Source organism: Vicugna pacos, chromosome 9 (genome assembly GCF_048564905.1).
Source record: "Vicugna pacos chromosome 9, VicPac4, whole genome shotgun sequence".
Lineage (NCBI taxonomy): Eukaryota > Metazoa > Chordata > Mammalia > Artiodactyla > Camelidae > Vicugna > Vicugna pacos.
The window spans coordinates 3,300,920-3,316,264 of record NC_132995.1 but is presented as its reverse complement, the minus strand read 5'-3'; the positions used below and the strand labels follow the sequence as shown (position 1 = coordinate 3,316,264).

General features: G+C 51.4%; 1 protein-coding gene across 4 annotated transcripts in view; it reads right to left on the bottom strand.

The window, feature by feature from the left end:
- LOC102538583 (leukocyte immunoglobulin-like receptor subfamily B member 3) overlaps positions 1 to 15,345 on the bottom strand; it is a 73,670-nt gene that overhangs the window by 43,320 nt on the left and 15,005 nt on the right. The gene's annotated exons all lie outside the window — the stretch shown is intronic.

Genomic DNA, 15,345 nt, shown 5'->3' with positions numbered 1-15,345 from the left:
TGGGAGATTGTACCTTTCTCAGAAATTGTCCATTTCTTCTAGTTTGTACATTTTGTTGGTGTATAGCTGCTCATAATAGTCTCTTATGATGCTTTGTATTTCTGTGGTGTCAGTTGTAACTTCTCCTCTTTTGTTTCCGATTTTACTGATTTGTGTCCTCTCCCCCACCCCCACCTTTTTGTTGTTGTTGATGAGTCTGGCTAAAGGTTTATTAATGTTGTTTATCTTTTCAAAGAGCCAGCTTTTAGTTTCATTGGTCTTTCGTTTTCTCTTTTTTCTTTTTGGTTTCTATTTCATTTGTTTCTGCTCTGATCTTTATGATTTCTTTCCTTCTACTAACTTCCTGCTTTGTTTGTTCTTCTTACTCTAGTTACTTTTGGTATAAGGTTAGGTTGCTTATTTGAGAGTTTTCTTTCCTGAGGGAAGCTTGTATCACTGTAAACTTCCCTCGTAGAACTGTTTTACTGCATCCCATAGATTCTGGATCATTTTGTTTTTGTTTTCCTTTGTTTCTAGGTATTTTTTGATTTCCTCTTTGATTTCTTCAGTGATCAATGGTTATGAGCAGCATATTGTTAGCTTGCACGTGTTTATGTTTTTTGAAGTTTTTTTTTGTTGTAGTAGATACCTAATCTCATAGCATTGTGGTCAGAAAAGGTGCTTGATAGAATTTCAATTTTCTTAGTTTACTGAGGCTTTCTTGTGGCCCAGCATGTGATGTTTCCTAGAGAAAGTTCCACGTGCACTTGAGAAAAATGGTGTTCTGCTGCTTCTGGGTGAAATGCTCTATAAATATCAATAAAGTCCATGGGATCTAATGTGTCATTTAAGGCTGTGTTTCCTTATTGATTTTCTGTCTGGATGGTCTGTCCATTGATGTAAGTGGGCTGTTAAGGTCCCCCGCTATTATTGTGTTGTTGTCAATTTCTCTCTTTACGTCTGTTAACAGTTGCCTTATATATTGAGGTGCTCCTATATTGGGTGCATATATATTTACACTTGTTATTGTAAATAACAATTATAGTTGTTATTGTAAATTCTTCTTCTTGGATTAATCCCTTGATCTTGATGTAGTGTCCTTCTTTGTCTCTTGTAATAGTTTGTAAAGTCTATTTTGTGTGATGTAAGTATTGCTACTCTGGCTTTCTTATGGTTTCTGTTTCCATGGAATTCCTTTTTCCATCCCCTTACTTTCGGCCTGCATGTGTCTGTGGCTCTGAAGTGGGTCTCTCGTAGACAACATATATACAGGTTTTGCTTTTGTATCCATTCAGCCAGTCTGTGTCTTTTGCTTCGAGTCTTTAATCTGTTTACGTTGAAGGTAGTTATCAATATGTGTATTATTATTGCCATTTTGTTAATTGTTTTGCATTCATTTTTGTAGGTTTTTTCCCCCTTACTTTGTTCTCATCTCTTGTGATGACTGTCTTTAGTGTTATGTTTGCATTTCTCTTTCTTTTGTGTGTGTATATCTATTATAGATTTTTGATTTGCCATTACCATGAGGCTTTGGTATAAAAGTCTCTCTATATATACATGATTGTTTTAAGTTGCTGATCTCTTAAACTCCAATGCATTTTGAATACCCTGCATTCGTACTCTCCTTCCCTCATGATTATTGGTTTTGATGTCATATTTTACAATTAATTGTTCTGTGTAACCTTTAGCTGCTTACTGTGGATACACATGATTTTACTACTTTTGTCTGTTAACTTCCCTGTTAGTTTGTGTGTGGATGATTTCCTACCTTTACTGTACAGTGGCCTTTACCAATGAGCTTTTCCATTTCACATTTTTTCTTTGTGTGTGTGTATATATATATATACATATTTGAAGCATAGTCAGTGTACAATGTTGTGTCAATTTCTGGTGTACAGCACAATGCTTCAGTCATAGATGAACATACATATATTCATTTTCATATTCTTTTTCACCATAAGTTACTACAAGTTATTGAATATAGTTCCCTGTGCTATACAGTAGAAACTTGTTGTTTACCTATTTTAGATATAGTTAGTATCTGCAAATCTCAAACTCCCAATTTATCCCTTCCCACCCTCTTCCACCATTGGTAATCATAAGTTTGTTTTCTACGTCTTTGAGTCTGTTTCTGTTTTGTAAATAAGATTGTTTGTATTATTTTTTTAAGATTCCACCTATAAGTGATATCATATGGTTTATTTGTCTTTCTCTTTCTGGCTTCACTTAAAATGATAATCTCCAGGTCCATCCATGTTGCTGCAAATGGCATTATTTTATTCTTCTTTATAGCTGAGGGACATTTAAGTTTCTTCCGTGTCTTAGCTATTGTAAATAGTGCTGCTATGAACACTGGAGTGCGTGTATTTTTTTGGATTAAGTTTCCCTCTGGATATATGCCAAGGAGTGGGATTGCTGGATCATATGGTAAGTCTGTTTTTATTTTAAGGATCCTTCATACTTATTTTCCATAATGGCTGCACCAAACAACATTTCTACAAACACTGTAGGAGGCTTCCCTTTTCTCCACACCCTCTCCAGCATTTATTGTTTGTAGACTTTTGTGTGTTGTGTGGGAAGGTAATTACATTTACTTATTTATTTATTTTTTTAGATCAGATACTGGGGATTGAACCCAGGACGTTGTGGATGCTAAGAAAGCACTGTATGACTTGAGCTCTACCCTCCCCCTGTTGTCTGTAGACTTTTTGATGATGGTCATTCTCACTAGTGTGAGGTGATACATGATTGTCATTTTGACTTGCATTTCTCAAATAATTATCCATGTTGAGCATCTTTTTCATGTGTCTTTTAGTCATCTGTATCTTTTCTTTGGGGAAATGTCTATTTAGGTCTTCTGCCCATTTTTTTGTTTGGGTTGTTGGGGTATTTTTATATAGAATTGTATGAGCTGTTTGTATATGTTGGATATTAACCCCTTTTTGGTCGTATCTTTGGCAAATATTTTCTCCCATTCGATAGGTTGTCTTTGCATTTTGTTGATGGTTTCGTTTGCTGTACAAAAGCTTTTAAGTTTGATTGGGTCCCATTTGTTTATTTTTGCTTTCACTTCCTTTGCCTTTGGAAACGGACCTAAGAAAACATTGCTGTGATGTGTATCAGAGAGTGTCTGGCCTGTGTTCTCTTCTAGGAGATTTATGCTGCCGTGCCTTACATTTAGGCCTTTAAACCATTTGTGGTTTATTTTTCTATGTGGGATGAAGGAGTGTTCTTATTTCATCGATTTACATGCAGCTGTCCAGTGAACCCTGAATCCGCTAACCTGAGAATGAGAGCCCACCTCACTGCGCGTCTGATTCCACAGGTGCCGGGGCGACTCGGAGGGGCGCCTGGAGTTCAGCACCACGGACAGAGGCGAGGCGGGGCTCCCGCTCCTCAGCGGGGCTCCCCTGCAGGCATTTCTCCCCGCACTGACCAGCCAGTGGTCCCAGTGACCGCAGTTCTACTGAGACAGGAGGCCCCTCCCCTCATTCCTCCCCCGACCCTCAGGGCCTGGGGGAACAGGCCCTTCTGTAAATGCTTAGTGGGGATGGGTAAACAGAAGTTCAGGCCCGGACCAGGGAGACGGTCTCCTCTAGGCTAAGAGGACTGTTACTCAGCAGATGGGCAGTTTGTGCCTGTGGGTGAGGGTCTCACCACCTCAGGGCTGCCTTAAACAAGAACAGATGGGGGATGTCGGGTGTGGCTGGCTCTTCATGCTATTTTTAGCTCCATGTATTTCCTCAAAGTTCAGAGCTTGACACTTTCACTCTCTTTTCTGCACCCAGCTAGCACTGCCTGGACCCCGGGGAGGGGGGTAAGTGGTGGAAAGGGAGGGGACCCCCCTGTATTATCCATCCCTCAATGGGGGAGGGGTCATCTGTGGCTGACGTCCCTGTTGCTCCCTCCTTCCCATCCAGCCCAGAGCTCTCCTGGGACAGGGCTAAGAGCTGAGAGTCTGGATTTTCAGTGAATAGGGGGAGGGAGCTCCTCACCTGAGAGAAGGAGCTCCAGGGAGTCAGTGGGTGTGACAGCAGGTAGAGGGAGGTGCTGTGTGAGCTGTAGCACCTGTAGGTCCCATTGTGGGCTGAGGTCACAGGCCTCAAGGTGAAGTTGGCCTGAAAGGGTGCAGCTGTGTCCCATAGAAGAAGGTGCTGGGAGGGGACAGTGACCCCTCCCGGGACAGAAGGAAGGCATCCGACCAGATCTCAGAGCCGCACTGCAGGGTCACGTTCCCTCCCCAGGGCACCGAGGCCCCTGCACGGGCTAAAAGGGAGGGTTTCTTGTGCATTTCTGGGGAGAGGAATGTCATGATCTGTAGAGAGCCACCCTCCTCCCGTACACACAGCCTGGACCCTGAGCTGAAGGACCACCATCCTCTCTCTAGGGACTGTGTCTGTAACTCCCACTTAGCTCCTCCCAGCTCCTCTGTGTGGTCTCTTTAATCTCCATGCCCCCACCCCGTTTTTCCTGGTCAACCATGGACCTATCTCAGCCTCTCCTCCAGGCTGCTCTCCCTGGACCCCTTCACCACCAGGGGTCACCCTGGGCCCAGCAGTCTGAGCTGACAATGAAGACATGGGGCAGGACAGGGGCTCCTCAACTGTGATGAGGATGTCCAGGGGTCGCTGGGGGCCGACCATGCGTAGGAATGGGAACGCCCACCGTAGCATCTGTACGGACCCCCATGGGTGTGATTCACACAGCCCAGGGGGATGTCGGGGCTGCGCTGCCTGACAACTTTGAGTGGGGTGAGCCCTTCATCCTTGGTGAGAGGGAATCTGTGAGATCAGGCCTCTGAGTGACACTGGTGGGGCAGGCTGTCTCCAGAGAGTACCACTGGACCAGCTGGGCTGAGGGAGGGCTCCTGCACACTCCTGGAGAGATGGGGACAGTGGTACCAAGGGGACATACACATGACATTGCTCACTGGGGGCAGGGGGCAGAGTTCTCTCTGGTTTCTCCTAGATCCTACCTTCTATGGAGCTGCCCCAGGAGGGCACTGTCACTGACCCCCACCCCCGCTTTCCCAGGGCTCCACTGAGCACAGTGTGGCATCCATCTCTGGTCCACAGGAAGGAGATGGGGTGAGAAAGTTTTTTTCTTACATGGCATTGAGATACAGAAGTCACTGTGGTGTGACCACACGTGGAGGTGGCAGAGCCTGAAGAACTGTAGCATCTGTAAATCTCCCTGTGAGAGGTGTGCAGGGGGCCCCCAGGAGAGAGGCCTGGCCCTTCCGTAGTTCCCACAGTTCCTGGGTGTCCTGTGTGGGGCGGGGCGGGGCGGGGCGGGGCCTTCCTCCTTCAGCAGGTGCCGAGTGCCCCGGGCAGACCGTGAGCCACAGCAGAGGGGCACGCTCCCTCCTGACGCCACCTCAGGGCTTGGGTGGGCTGAGAGGGAGGTGCTCCGTGCCCCTGAGGGGGGAGGAGGGGCTGTGTTAAAGGGGGACTGTGCGGGGAGAGGTCCCCCTGAGCCCGCACTCTGCCCCCTCTGCCTGTGAGGAGGAGCCCACAGTGGGAGGGCCCCGGCCCCTCCCTGTTACCTGTCACCGCCAGGGGCAGGGGGTGGCTCCACTCTGACCCGCGCGGGTCCCCCTGTGATATGCACACTGATACTGCCTGGCGGTGCTAGATCCCCAGGGTTCAGAGAGGGCCTCGTCTGAGCCTCTGAGTGATTGGGTCAGATTTGGGGCTGAGCACATTTCCCCATGTTCCCGCCACCCCCAGAAGTTCTGTCACCACTGAGCCTCCTAAGCCTTGAGTCCCTCAGAGTTCAGATCTTGGAGGGGGAAGGGCCCCATCCGTTCTCTCTTCCCAAAAGCTCACTGAAGCTGAGAAAGTCAGCGACCCTTGGTGTAGTGGCATTACCTCCCATGGTCCCCAGTCGTGCAGAGGGTTTACAAAAAACACAGAGCCAGCAGGACAGACAGACTGCACGGGGTGTGACCAGGTCCAGGCGCTGTTACACGTCATCAGTTCCTGAATAGCAGCCTCCCAGAACAAAGGAGAGCCCTGCCCAGGGCCTGTATCTGCTCTCCTTGAGGGACAGGGTCCAGGAGACAGCAGGCTCTGGAACCTTCCAGCCCACACCTGAGTCATCCGGACGCACAGACTCCTCCTCCACCTCATGCCAAATTTAAATCCAGAGAGTGACACTGGTCTCAGGACATGAATTTGAGGATGCAGGGCAGGGCCTTGGAGCGGCCCGATTTTGGTTCCAATTCTTGGTTTGCTTTGTTTTGTTTTGTTTTGTTTCCCTGCAAAACGCTTTGTTGTTTCCATTTGGTTGAAGGCTCAGGAGGGGCTCCAGGGTGGTCACAGAGCTGCCCGGGGGCTGCAGAGAGGAGCCCTGACACCGGAGCCCGCTGGGCTCCAGAGGATCATGGTGGTTCATGCAGCTGAGCCTTTAGAGAAGCTCCGCAGCGCAGCCTGGGGCCGCCCACCAGCAGAGGTGGGTCAGGGGGTCTCATCTCCTTGATGCGGGTCACCTGCTCACCTAGGACGCGGGTCTCCAGGAAGTCACGGGGGGAGAGCGGGGTCTGTGCGGGTAGAACGCAGGGCTTGCGGATCCTGAAGGGCCTGGTTCGGGTTCTCCCCGCGCCCCGGGGCTCCCGTAGCGCCCCGGGTGTTCCCCCTGCCCGTCCTGGGAGGGGCCGCCACGCACTTGTTCTGTATCTTCAAGAGAGCTTGGTCCCCTCCGGCTCCTCCTCTGCCAATTTGTGGGAGAAATGGCCCGAGGCTCGCCGCCAAGGTCGAAATAGAAGCCCGGAGAGAGGCAGGGGTCGGTGGCCGCAAGTGTGTGCTGACCTGGCGGTGGACGGCGGCCTCCACCTGGATAGAATAACTCTGATAAACCTGCGAGCTCACGGTTGGTCGGCAACAAGGAGCTAAGCTCAGAAGTGGTGTTGGCTGGTCCGGGAAGCCAGGGATAGATGAGTGGTTGGAGCCAAGGCTGGGAGTGGAAAAAAGGTGGAGGGTGGTCGCAGGCTGGAGGAAGGGGCATCCTTGGGTCTCTTCTGAGCAAACTCTGTGGAGGCAAAAGGCAGATCCGCGGGACCCCAGCACACTGCTTTGGTTTCGGTTCTAACCCTGTTTTTTATATTTTTTGTAGACCTTGGCGCCGTCACTTCCCTTTCCTAAGACACTGTAAATGCAAATCTTCTTCCCTCTTCCCTTCCTTCCATCATCCGGACAATCCACCAGTGTTTACTGAGCAGTTACCATGTCGGAGCTGAGATTGCTTCCCTGGACTCCTGGGGCTCTGTGTTGACGACAGTCAATACACACGTTTAGACAACAAATACTTTGGCTCTGGTTTTGGTAGGTTGTAGAGGAGGAGAAAATCAGAGGACAGTGAGACACAGGAGCAGGTGTACATCCAGCACCACTGTGATGGGTGTTGGGGGGGACCTTCTGGAGAAGGTGAGGCCAGGACTGGTGGAGGTGAGCACCAGCGTGGTGTGGGGACGGCCTCCCGGCCAGGAAGAGGGCGAGCTGGTCTGAGAACTGGAGTAATCAGGGGCTGCTGCACCCTGGCCACACAGGGTCTAGTGCACCCTGCACGTATCCCTGGATTGTGTCCTTAAAGGAAGAGGATAAGTTTCAGGAAAGGGAAGTACGAACACACAGCTGTGTTGAGGTGGTCCCCTCTCTGCAGGGCTTGGACTGCAGGAGGGCTGCATGGTGATGATCAGGGATAAAGCTCCAGCATCAGTTCCCCCCTAGGTGGCGAGTGGGCCAGCATTCTCAGTGGCTAATGAGCATTTCTCAGGTAACCCTTACACAAATCCTACAGCAAAATACATTCACAGCTGAATGGGGTGAGTCAGGAAGACTTCTTTGTCATTATCATGGTCTAGGATGTTTCGAACGGAGTCTACGATGTGAAAAATTGGCTCAAGGATTTCCCCTCGAGAAGACACAAATGTGGCAATAACCCAGGTTGTGTGTTTTTCTTCAGGCGGAGGTGGTTAACGTGGATGAGTTTGGTTTGAGGTCGGAGGCAGCTTCGCTGGCCCCGTGATGTTGGGTCCTCAGCTCATTCTCATCATCAGCCTCCTGGAATGTCAGGTGGAGATACCTGGAATTTACCTGAGGGCAGGTGGAGACCTTGGATGGATTTTTTTTTTGCAGAGGTGGTGCTCGCCTAGATCCAGCTGGGGCCATGAGTGAAATACCTCAGCGGGGCGGGAGGTCCTGGTATTGAAGGGCCCGGAAGGAGGCGGGCGGGGTCGCCCCACGGCCTCCTGAGTCTTCACCTGAGCTCGGCCAGGTGCTGGACCAGGGTCGTGGATCAGAAGGGCTCAGGGGCAGGCCTGTTGGGTGGGCTCATTGTCTGTGAGGTGGGAGAGACTGAAGAACTGAGGGCTCCTCCACTGGGCGCCTTGCTTGTCTAGAGGGGCCAGTGGGGCTGTCACAGGACGCATGGCCTCGGGGGAGGAGACGGCTTTTGGAGGTGTTTATAATACTGTCAGCCAGCGCACAGGGAAACCGCCAGCTCCCACTGGCCTGGATGTGGCTTTGTCTCCTCCTCTCTGACGGCCTTGTTTCCAGCAGCAGCAGCAGCAGCACCTTCTCATCATCCCGCTCCATCAACACCTCTGGGTCATTCCTGCCTCCTCAGCACCTCTTGTCCCCAAGACAGGAGCTCTTCACCTGCTGCTGCGGACCGTGTCTGCATGCTTTGGGCAAAGCATGATTTGCAGACATGAACTGTGCTCTTCGTCTGTTTATCTGTTCATCAGTGGCGGGCATTTGGGTTGTTGTCATTTTCTGTCCACTGAGTATAGCTCAGTGCACACACTTCTGTAAATATTTCTTTGAATGTCTGTTTGCCACTTTTTCTTTCTTTCGTTGTGGTGGGAGCACTTAATATGAGATCTACCTTGGGTACACATTTTTGTGCACAGTGCGGGGTTGTCAACGATGGGCCTCTAGTGGCACAGCAGGCTTCTAGATCTGTTAATCTTGCATAACTGAACATTCACCTAGAAGTGGAACTTCCAGGTCACGTGGTAATTCTGGGCGGACCTTTTTAAGGAACTGGCAAACTGCTTCCCACAGTGGCTGAACCATTTCGAATCCCCACCAGCAATCTGTGTATGTAAGCTCTGATGTCTCCATATTCTCATCAGCAATTGTTATTTTTTTTTCAAGTTGTAGTCGATCTAGTTGGTTTCAAATAGTACCTCACTGTGGTTTTATTTGCATTTCGCTAATGACTAAGGCACTGAGCATCCTTGCATGTGCTAGCTGTCCGCTTGTATATCTTCAGTGTAGAAATATGTAGTCATGCCTTTTTAAAAACGATTGGGTCATTTCTTGTTGCTGAGTTAAAGGTATTTTTTATAGTTTAGGATAACTGTGCTCTGGTTAGATGCGCAAGCATTTGTTTCAAATTTTATAGCTTGTCATTCATACTATTGATAGTGTTTTTTTGATGCACATAAACTAAGTTTTGGTGAAATTTAATTCATGTACTTTTTTCTTTTCTGCTTGTCTTGTTAGTGTCCATCTAGGAGACGACTGTCAAAGTGAGAGTGGTGACTACTTACTATATGTTTTCTCTAAGAGAATGTTAGCTCTTATACCGATCCATTTTGAGCTAATTTTTGGACGTGGTGTGTGTGAGGTCCAGCTGGGTTCTTTTGCAGGTGGGTGTCCAGCTTTCCCAACCCCATTTGTTGAAGAGGCTGTTCTTTCCCCATTGAATCATCCTGACCCCTGTTGGAAATCGCATGTGTGGGTTTATATGTCAGCATTCAATTTTATTCCAGACATGAGTCTGTCTATTCCTTGCCGACAGCTCACCGTTCTCATATCTGGGGCTCTGTAGGGAGTTTTGAAATGAGGAAGTGAGTGGCGTCCAACTTTGTTCCTCTTTTTCAAAAAAAAACTTTTTTTTTTTTTGCTTTTGTGGGTCTTTTTACAATTACCTTGACTCAGAGAAATGGCTTTTCAAAAAAAATCGGCAGAAATGGCCTTTTGGGTCTGATAGGGATCGAACTGATTCTGTCGGTTGCCTCGAGAGTGTTGTCACGTCCACGGCATTAAGTCTCCAAGCCAGGATGCTGGGATGTCTTGTCTTTAACTTAGGTCTGTTCCAGTTTCCCTCGACAAGTTGACAACGCAAACTGCTCAGTGTGAGTATTGTGATTCTTCGATAAACTCGTTCCTGGGTATACTTTTCTTTCGGCTGCTGTTATGAGTTGACTTTGTCTCCCTAAGTAACGTGCTGAAATCATCAGCCCCAGTCCCTGCGAAAGGGCCTTTTCGGAAGTACAGTCTGTGCAGAGTCATCAAGTTAAGACAGGCCGGTGCCTGATTAGTGCGAGTCCTCATCCAGTGTTTCTGGCGTCCTTAGAAGACGCAGAGAAGGGACACACGGGGAGAACGCCAGGGGAGGGCAGAGACACACGAGGAGGTGTCGGCCACGCGGAACTGGAGGAGAGCGTGGCGAGTGCTGCCACCAGCCAGGAGGGACCTGGGCCAACAGGCACTAGGAGGAGGCGGGAAGGCTTTCCCCCCAGAACCTTCAAGGGCTCGTGGCCCTCTGACACCTTCACTGTGGACTTCTCATCCAGAATTGTAAGAGGAGAAATGTCTGTCGTTTCCGTCTCCCCAGACTGCGGTAATGTTCCAGCTGCCCCAGGAAACGAATTCAAGGTGGAAAAGCACAGTGTTTGCAAGGCGGGGCTCTGGCATCCGGCAGGCCGGGCTCATCTCTGGATCTTTACAGTCTGTAACTCTGAGCCCCCCGATCTCGGAAGCTCAGCTTCCTCGGGTGAACACGGGGATGGTATGAGCGATGCCCTCCCGAGGTTGTGACAGGACCGGTTACTGCATTTCAAACCCCACACAGCTGCCCGCCCCCTGGTGTCTGAGGGGGACAGACATTGCTTTGGAGATATTTCCGTGGGGATGCTGTGAGACTCAGCACCACCGTGACCCAGTCCTGGTCCCTGCGATAACCTCTAGGGGACCTGGTATGGATGGGGTCCGTGGGGGGAACACAGGCTCATGTCCAGCATGAGGACAGAAGCAGGGAAGCCCCTGCCCTGTCCCCACCACCTGCAGTGACACTTTCTGTTGGGGCATTTGCAATGCCCATGGCCATTGTGCACATGCAGTGATTGGGGACAGTTGTCTGGTCGTGGCAGGCCAGTGTGCCTGATCATGCCGGAGCTCAGAGCGTCCCCCTTTCTCCAGGCATGATGGTCACACGCCCCGTGCTGTGGAAATGAGGCCAGCACATCTGGGACCCCAGTGCTGGGAGAGCCTTGGAGCAGATGGGAGCCTGTCTTCAAGGAGCTCCAATTTCTGCTCTTCTCCAGAAGGAAGATGTGTAAGGGAAGGAACTACTGACTGTGTTGTGTCAGTTATTTCAGAGTTGGTCATTGGAAGCTTTCTTCTGTAGGAACCTCTCCACCCCCCAGATGTCATCTCCATTTCGGATGAGAACACCTGGCTTCGGGGTTACTGGGTCTGTTCTTTGAGCTCAAATCTCCAGGAAGTTTCTATCTGGGAGTGGAATCCAGAGAAAGCTGACCTCAGTTGGCAGCTCCCCTGCACAGAGCTTCCTGCTTAAAATTACAGAGACTGGGGTACGATGGGGACCCGGACCATGAAGCTGGGAGTGAGGGTCCTGTCAGCTGCTCGGGGCGGTGGTTGGTTGGATTGGGTTGGGAGGCAGTGGGGCTGAACAGGCAGATTCTTAGGATCAGACCCATGCGTGGTTTAGATGGTGGCCTTACTTCATGAGACTTAGATCATGTTTACTAAGGGGGAGATGACCCCCACCTAATAGTTGCGTGGTGGGGACTCGGCAGTGGTGGGTGCGCAGCCCCGCCTTGGGCACGGCGGCCAGGAGGCACTCAGAAAGTGGCGGTCTGCGCCGCGGGGCGCGCAACCAGGTAGCGAGCTGGCTTCGTGGGTGGTGAGCTGTGGGATGGGATAGGGCTTCAACTGGGCTAAGTGCTCTGAAGGTACCATCTTGAAATTTGAACACGGGGACCTGCTTGTACATTTTGCCCACAAAGTATTATCCATGCCTGCCTCCACAGTTGTGCTTTTGTACTTGATTTGCTCATTTTAGTTTGTCACTTCCTCCTCAGTTGTGTGGAGTGGAAGACAGGAATCCTTGTACCAGGGAACTGAAAGACGGGCAAGACTTAAATAAGTAAAAGGAGAAGGGGGCAGGGGAGGATGTTGGCTTGAGTTACAGCAGATTGCAGTGTGCGCACCTGTGTCCATAATAAACTTTTTTTCTGTCTGTCTTTTCATTTGCAATCAGCTGTTCATCCATACGTTCTGTCAAATTATATCTGCAGAATCAACTGTATTTCATACCGTGTCACATGTGAAAACGAAAGTAGGTGTGAAGCACGTGGATTCTGTTCTCTGGCCCCTCTTACTCTGGGAGTTGTGTTGGGCAGCAAACAGATAATTGTAAAACATACGTGTTGCACGATGACATCTATTATGTTGAATCAATCCTTGGAGGTTGTAGATGAGACAATAGAGAATCATAAAAAGTCGGCGCCTCATGGAAGGCTGACCTTGAGACAGTGATGTGTGAGGATGGAACGGAGAGCCGTGGAGGGTCTCGGCTGAAGTAGGCGGGTGGTGAGAATTCCACAGAGAAGGAAGCGAATAGATAAATGTCCGGGGTGGGGAGGTTGCTGGCTGCTGAGTGCCACGTGGACTCTGGCCGTCCCGGGATGTGGGCTGGGCTGGCGTCCCTGCAGCCCGCACCGCCTCAGTCAGGCAGTACAGGGCTCGGCGCACGCGGGCAGTTGGTGTTAGATGGGGGACAACAGAGTCAGAGAGAACAGAGTCACAGAACGTGACACACGGAGTCCCGCAGGAGAGGGAACCACTTCTCTCTGCAAGCACACCTGCCTATCGAGGGCCAAGCAGAGGCCAGGCGTCCTGGCCGTGGTTCCAGCCAGAAGCGGGTCTGTCTGTGATCCGCAGCCATTGCAGAGAGGGTTACAGCTCGTGTTTGCACGAACCCCCGTGTTCATGTTGGTGATGCCCATCTGAGTTCAGATTCTTGGTTTCTGGTATGTTCAGGAGCCCTCAGGGAACCAGTTTAATTCTGCAATGCGTGTCGTCTGGTGTTGGACAAAGAGTGTGTTCAGAGGCCCAGTTTCTCACCTGGGCGGCGGCTCAGGCCGTGCTGAGCAGGCGGTGAGGTCCCGTTGTGTGGCAGACACGATGGCAGCGTGGGAAGTACTTGCTGGGACAGATCAACAGCCCCTCTGTTGTAAACGCGGTCACGAGCACGGGGTGGCAGCTGCCACCAGCCGCCTTCAACCCCACCTCACTGAATCGTCCGAAAAGTGGGAGAGGCTGCAGAGCCACGAGCAGCCGGTAGCAGCAACGAGGGGCAGACTGAGTCTCCGAGGGAAGGTCAGGAGGGGCGCCGCCAGCGCTGCGGCAGCCCCTGCGCCCTCCGCCCGCCCGGCGCCCACGTGGGACTGCGCCGTCCTCTTGCTACGACTGGAAGGTTGAGCACGTGTTGTCTCCCGCCGAGCTTCCCGTACTAGAGCGACCCTGCACGCATGCTCGCAGGGCTCTTGCTTGTTCACTCCCCGCCCCGCCGGAACACTGATCTGTACGAGGCAGGAGTCTCACTTTGTGGCCGTCCTGCCGCGTGAATCTCCGCTGCATCGAGCGCCCGGCCGTCGTGCTTGGCGAGACCGTGCGCTGCGACTCTGTCCGCTGTTCGCGCGCGCGTCTCGGTCACGCACACGGTTGCTTCCCGGCTGCGAGCCTGCAGGTCGTCGTTCCCCGCTCTGCAGATCGACGGGCCGCTGTGTGCCTCTGCCGGCAAGCTGGTGATGCTCAGCGCGCGCAGGGCTTTGTCCCACGACTCGTATTTCCGCAGGTCCCTCTCTTGCCGCTCTTGTGGATGCGCTAGAGTTTTGGCATGATGATTGCACTGAGGCTGTGGTACAATGACGTGGAAATGATCTTGTCTTCAAGTAGCAGGAAACATCCACGCACAATGCGGTACCCAGGGAGGTGGGCATCTGGGTCAGACACACTACTCAGGAAGAGCAACTCCATCTTTACTTCCCAGCCGCCCCTTCAGGGGATTCACATGAGCACCTTGAGGCTGGCCATGGAGACAGTATTTACACTAAGAAAGAGACAACTGCTACAACCTGCACTTTTTAAAAAGCTGTATATTCTTAAAGCCTGTTTATCAGCACACCACCTGGCTGTCATTTCAAACACGCGGGTCTTCCTTCAGTCTGATGCTGCTTCTGGAGACCCTATCCCAGGTGTCATCTGATGAGGATGGAAGGACTGAAGGGTCCGCAGAGGGTTTCAGGGAACAGTTCTGGACTTATGTGCTCCAAACTGGACCCTCCTATCATCCATTTATTCAGCTGCTTAAACCGTATTCTGTTTCTGAGCGATGGGATGGAGGTCAGTAGCACACACCAGTGAATGTGGGCATTAAGAATTAAACAAAATATATTACAGGAAAGTGGACCAGGACCCGCAGGTGCGTAAGGTGCGGACACAGCCCTGCCGTGTGGGATGTGCCTCACAGCACAGGCGGCGAGGCGCCGGGGCAGCGAGGGAGAGTCACAGCGGCAGGGAGGGAAAGCACCGCGGTTTAGGAGAGGAAGGGCCTCCCCAGGACTGCCCGCCCCTCTCCTGCACCCACACCGCGTCTCTCCCGCCACGGTCTCGGCAGGCAGTTCACGCATCATCCCCTGCAGACTCTCTTCCAGGACCTCCTGGGCACATGAGACCATTTCGAGGCTCTACCGCGCTGGACAGTGCGTCATTCCCTCTGTGTTTACCTCCTGGCCGCATCTTGGGCTCCTCCAAGGTCGTGTCGAGCCTGAAACAGCAGGATCCCGAGGCCCACCAGGATCAAGGCAGCCACGCCCATGCGGATGAGATTCCCCAGTGTGTAGTCCTGGGGGCGTGAGCCTAGGGATTGTGCACAGAGAGGCCACTGAGGTCAGAGCAGATCAGAATCCCCCCACAGTCCTGGATGTCCACCCAGGGCACCCGCCTCCCTTTCCAGGACGTGACCCTCGGAGCCCAGCCCCGTAGCTGAGAATGTCTCTGCTCACCACTTGTGGGGTCTGACGTGTTTTGTGATGGGTGGGTGGTGTCAGCTGCTCCTGAGAATCACACAGTGGGGGTGAGTGAGGGGTCGGGGAGACACAGCCCTTGTCCTGGGGTCTGTGTTGTCGGTGCCCCCAGTTCTCACAGCACAGCTGTCACACGGCCCTGTGACGCGCCCTGTCTCTGCCCGGCCAGGCTCCCTCTGTGCTCCTGGACTTTTCATCCATTTATCCTTTTATTAAATTATTCTTCATGCAGTTAGATATAG